This window comes from Sinocyclocheilus anshuiensis, unplaced genomic scaffold (genome assembly GCF_001515605.1).
Source record: "Sinocyclocheilus anshuiensis isolate Anshui unplaced genomic scaffold, SAMN03320099.WGS_v1.1 scaffold2395, whole genome shotgun sequence".
In the NCBI taxonomy this organism is placed as follows: domain Eukaryota; kingdom Metazoa; phylum Chordata; class Actinopteri; order Cypriniformes; family Cyprinidae; genus Sinocyclocheilus; species Sinocyclocheilus anshuiensis.
This window is the reverse complement of record NW_015538047.1, coordinates 3,492-9,971: the sequence shown is the minus strand read 5'-3', so window position 1 is coordinate 9,971 and position 6,480 is coordinate 3,492.

The following is a 6,480-nucleotide window of genomic DNA, read 5'->3' as shown; positions in this document are numbered from 1 at the left end:
GTTTGAGTGAGCAGAGGCGGGTGGGCTTGAGAACGGCGCGGCCGGCAATTTCGACGAAGGAGCGTCCGGAAGGATATGTGACGACTCCGGGCTGGACTCTGCTTCATCCACGGTGAAAGCCGATCCGGCGATCCACAGCGCAAAGTTGATGTATTTCCTCAGCGACCAGCACGGATCAGCTCCAGGCATGACGAAGCGGATATCGTCCTCTTTCGGAAGGCCAAGCAAAGTAGCTTCGCTTTCACAACGAAACACACAGCTCTTCACAACATGGCGGCGGCGGCAACAATACTACAGCGAGAATAAAAGTTACGCCTTCTTTCTTTGCGTGAACATTTGGGCGGCGTTATGCAAATCTTCCCACATAGTGACGTAGATATGTGGGGGCATGTTAGAATGAGCCGTTTTAGGTAGGCGTGGCTGACTCTTAACTTTTATAAAGAATATCTCTTTGGATTTGAGACTTTAGTCTTTGCAACTTTACAGATCTTCTTTATGCACCAAGAGCTTGTAACACTCCAAAGAGAAAGGAACAATTGAAATCGCATCATATGACCCCTTTAAGAAGTAACAAACATGTGGCAATACCAAGGAAATATAATATAATTCTACTGTATATCACTTACTAGATTTCACATTGTCTAGAAGAAAAATAAATGTGTGGTGCTTATTTATGCAAAACTTGCCATCACAATATAAACAATTTTCCAAGATTTCCCTTGTCTTTATAATATTTCAGTGTCTGGATTTGACTGGAGCTCTGAGGGATTCAGAGTAAGTTTTGTTGAGCGGGTAAATCATCAGTCCTGAACAAAACACATTATTATAACAGACTCATTGACTCATGATCGAGTCTGACCAGTTACTTATTGTCTGGCTAATCTAATTCTCTCATCTTATTTTCATACACAACTTCAGCATGGATAGGTTTAGCTAATCATTCAAAATAATAATGTTTTTTTTTTTAAATAAATAATAATAAAAAAAAAACATACGCAGAAAAAAAAAAGTTTCTAAATGCATTAATCTTAATAAATCTCATTTAATTTTAAATTCAAGCACAATGTGAACAAACACATCAACCTACAGAACGGCCACAAATATGACTTTATGGTTCAGAAGAAGTACAACATTCATCAACATGAACAAGAAAATCAAAATGTGTTTATATTCAGGAAATCATTAATTCCAGTGACATACTTTTCACAAAGCATATAATAATATAAATGCACATTGTATATTTTAACCTTTACTTTTTTTTTAATCTTTACATTTTTATAAACAATGTTGAATTATGTTGATGGTAAATGTGCTCAAAGATGTGTAGGAATGCTCTTTTGTGCACATAACATTTTCACATAATTTCACATATTTTTTTTTGTCTTTGTAAATTTGTTTCTCACTTTTAGGATGAAATCCTACATTATTTAGCATCTGATCATAGATGAGGTTTATAACTGAGGCCTGTGACCTTTCCAAATTCAAAAAGACAAAAATGAGTCAAAGACATAATGATTAAACATTATTTTATTTGCTAAATTAATTTTGATTAAATAATATCCAGTATAGTTGAAACAGCTTTTAAGTGTTTAATATATAGATTTAAATAACATTACACCCATCTGTGCTTTTATTTTGACTCCTGTAAATATTACTCAGATTAACATTAATCTAATAAATCTCCCATAAACAAAACCACCAGACCATCATTAAGAGTGCAATACATTTACAAGATGGAATTGCACACAAAATAATTTATTATAAACGATAAATAGGAATATCACCTCAGTTTTCAGTCTCATGTCAGACTGGTTTACGTGTATAAATCTATATGGTTTTAGAAATCAGATGCTCTTTAATATTATTAGGTTTATTATCAGCCCAATAAAATAATCAAACCCTGACTGTTGATAGTGTCTGTCTGATTTCTGTAGTTCACATTCATCACTAAGTATTAAAGCTTCAAATATTCTGTAGAGCATGAACATGCATGAAGAAATTCCTCTGCGGTCTGAGACTGACAGCTGCCTGTTCTGTGTATGATACTTGCAAAGCTACTTATAGTCAGTAGATTGTCTGTTGGGAGGCCATCACAATAAACAGTTATCAGATATTAATCAGACAGTCTACTAATACTCTAATGAGAGTTTGTTTACATGTAGGCGCAAAGTTACTTATTATAGACAGAATGCTCAAACGGGACCATCAGTATAAAGTGTTACCAATAATCTTAACAATATTTTAGATTTAATATGTATTGTTAATATTCATTGTTACAAAAGTAATACTTTTTTTGTTTCAATTTTAAAAATATTTTGTATAACCTAAACGGTATGATTTTAATGGACAATTAAAAAGACAGACTTACCGAGCACCAGTTTAGTTCCTCCACCGAATGTGCACCACAGTGCTACAATCTAATGAAACACTCGTACAAAAACCTCTCTTCCACCCGAGTGAACACAAACTCCAGCAGAGAGAGAAACAACACTTCAACACACTGATAGAGAAACACCTCAGCTGTTGATGACACTCAGTCACTTTAATTTGGGCAAAATGTTTTTTTTTTAAAGTAAGAAAACTCTTCATACAAATTCCTTTCAAAACGAAACAGAAATGTGTCATGATGTTTTGATCTATATTTCTTATTCTTTCTCTTGTCGTGTGCTGATTTAACACATTTGAAAGACATATATTCGATGATCTGTGTCCTCTGAGGTGACCTCTTACCTCTTTTATGATCGATGGATGATGTTGTGGAATTTCTCATAATGATGTTTCTGTTCTGCATCTTAATTCTTCATCATGATTTCACAGAAAAACCTGCCGCTTCAGAGAAATTAATCAAAAATGGTGAAACTTTCAGATGCACATTGTTCAGTCTAGACTTAAATGAGTTGGTTATGAGTCCTGATGATGATTTGAAAAAAAAAAAAACAATTCTGGAATTGAACAATCATAACATACAATAACTTTTCCTGTTAAATTCTAAACACTGTAACACTGTTTTCTGGATTTATCTGTTTAACTATTGATGTTTCAGTCCATAATGTATCATGTGTAGCATATGTTAATGTGTTGTAATCTTTCCTCTCTTCCACCTCTCTCTCTCTCACACACAAACACAAACACACTCATGACACAAGGCACAATTCAGTTCAGTTAGAAGAGTTTATCTTTTTACAGATGTATTCAAATGATTGTTAACTATATTCAGTTATATTATTATTCTTATTCTTATTCTTTACATTAAAATGACATACACTAATGAAATAAAGACTACAGTCAAGTCAGAAACTTCAGAAACAGCTGTTTGATTCTACATAAGGTTAGTCCTCCCTCGTGTGGGTCGCCATGTTGAGATCACATGACCAGGGGTCTCATTTATAAACATTGCATACGCACAAAATGGGCATAGAAATATGTGTACACAATTTTCCAAGAACATATTGGGATTTATAAAAAAAAAAGGTAGAGGCTATTTGCACTAAGTGTAAATGGCGACAGATGCTATTTACACGAAGTGCAAATAGCAATTAGATTCTGTTTACACGAAGTGCAAATAGCAGTTAGATTTTGTTTACACTATGTGCAAATGGCATATTTTCTTAGCGATACTATTTACACTAAGTGAAAATAGCAGTGTTTTTTAACTATATGCTATTTACACTAAGTGCAAATAGTTATAGATTCTATTTACACTATTTTAAAATAGCAAGATTTTCTACTAATTGCAAATCGTGGCAATTCTCTGCACCTCAGTATTGTAGTACATTATAAAACAGTACACAATAATACCGCATTGAGTGTAAATTATAATTTTAATTCAAATTATTAAAAGGATGCCACCTTATTGGGACAATAAAGCCCTCCCTAGACCTATCCTAACCCTACCTGATACTTTATTTTCAACTTTTTTTTAATTTGGGCAAAATGTTTTTTTTTTAAAGTAAGAAAACTCTTCATACAAATTCCTTTCAAAACGAAACAGAAATGTGTCATGATGTTTTGATCTATATTTCTTATTCTTTCTCTTGTCGTGTGCTGATTTAACACATTTGAAAGACATATATTCGATGATCTGTGTCCTCTGAGGTGACCTCTTACCTCTTTTATCATCGATGGATGATGTTGTGGAATTTCTCATAATGATGTTTCTGTTCTGCATCTTAATTCTTCATCATGATTTCACAGAAAAACCTGCCGCTTCAGAGAAATTAATCAAAAATGGTGAAACTTTCAGATGCACATTGTTCAGTCTAGACTTAAATGAGTTGGTTATGAGTCCTGATGATGATTTGAAAAAAAAAAAAAACAATTCTGGAATTGAACAATCATAACATACAATAACTTTTCCTGTTAAATTCTAAACACTGTAACACTGTTTTCTGGATTTATCTGTTTAACTATTGATGTTTCAGTCCATAATCTATCATGTGTAGCATATGTTAATGTGTTGTAATCTTTCCTCACTTCCACCTCTCTCTCTCTCACACAAAAACACAAACACACTCATGACACAAGGCACAATTCAGTTCAGTTAGAAGAGTTTATCTTTTTACAGATGTATTCAAATGATTGTTAACTATATTCAGTTATATTATTATTCTTATTCTTATTCTTTACATTAAAATGACATACACTAATGAAATAAAGACTACAGTCAAGTCAGAAACTTCAGAAACAGCTGTTTGATTCTACATAAGGTTAGTCCTCCCTCGTGTGGGTCGCCATGTTGAGATCACATGACCAGGGGTCTCATTTATAAACATTGCATACGCACAAAATGGGCATAGAAATATGTGTACACAATTTTCCAAGCACATATTGGGATTTATTAAAATAAAAGGCAGCGGCTATTTACACTAAGTGCAAATAGCAGTTAGATTCTGTTTACACTAAGTGCAAATAGCATATTTTCTTAGCGATACAATTTACACTAAGTGAAAATAGCAGTGTTTTTTAACTATATGCTATTTACACTAAGTGCAAATAGTTATAGATTCTATTTACACTATTTTAAAATAGCAAGATTTTCTACTAATTGCAAATCGTGGCAATTCTCTGCACCTCAGTATTGTAGTACATTATAAAACAGTACACAATAATACCGCATTGAGTGTAAATTATAATTTTAATTCAAATTATTAAAAGGATGCCACCTTATTGGGACAATAAAGCCCTCCCTAGACCTATCCTAACCCTACCTGATACTTTATTTTCAACTTTTGAACAATCATAACATACAATAACTTTTCCTGTTAAATTCTAAACACTGTAACACTGTTTTCTGGATTTATCTGTTTAACTATTGATGTTTCAGTCCATAATCTATCATGTGTAGCATATGTTAATGTGTTGTAATCTTTCCTCACTTCCACCTCTCTCTCTCTCACACAAAAACACAAACACACTCATGACACAAGGCACAATTCAGTTCAGTTAGAAGAGTTTATCTTTTTACAGATGTATTCAAATGATTGTTAACTATATTCAGTTATATTATTATTCTTATTCTTATTCTTTACATTAAAATGACATACACTTGAAAATAAATGCCTTTCCGATGCGATATGAGATTTGAAAAGGGAGAAAAAAAAGTTCGCCGAAAGGCAGGTTCGAACTCGGGTCGATCGCGTCAATAAGCAAGCGCCTTACCATCTACACACTGAAACTGATGCATAACATAAGTCTTTTTTTAGTGTTGAATATCCCAATCACACATTGGTGGGTGGAGTTAGTGTAAATAGCCTCTGCCAACAAGGCAGGCTATTTGCACTTAATGTAAATAGACACTCCGGAAAAGGCGCAACTTGATGTAAATATGTACGCACCGTACGGATATTTTAGACCATGCATACAAACTCTTTTTCCTGGAGCGAGAAAAGTAATGATTTTAAACTGTTTTCATTTCGATATACACATTTACATTAAATATTCCAGTCTCATTAGCAGATAAGCACTGAAATTACATGAAGTCATTACGCAGAAGTTAAATCAAAATGATTTGAATTAAGACATATTTGTAGTGGATGCGATTGATCACTTTCTTGTGGCATGCTAGTTTTAATGACAGCGAGGAGCTGCTATAGGCAGGGCCGCATTAACCATTGGGCTAGGCGGGGCTGAAGCCCCTGGGCCCGAGCAAGGAGGGGGCCCGTGATTGGCTGTGGAGTAGAGTGACGGATATCGGTATTGCCGATCGCCAAAGCCCCACCACGCCCCCCACTATTTAGCGCTATTATTTAGTGGAGTTTTTCCGTAAATTCCATGCATTACCATTAGAGATTAAAACGTCACATTTGAATTTGGTTTACCAATCAAATGCATTTATTATATATTTTACTTTTGAACAAATTGTTCACGTAGCCTATCTATCAGGTGATCGCTGCACCTAATGTCTGCATTCAGCTTTCTTCACTTCATTCTGGTGTAATCTAGAAACGGTCATGCAAAGAACAATCTTCGATAAGTAAAAAT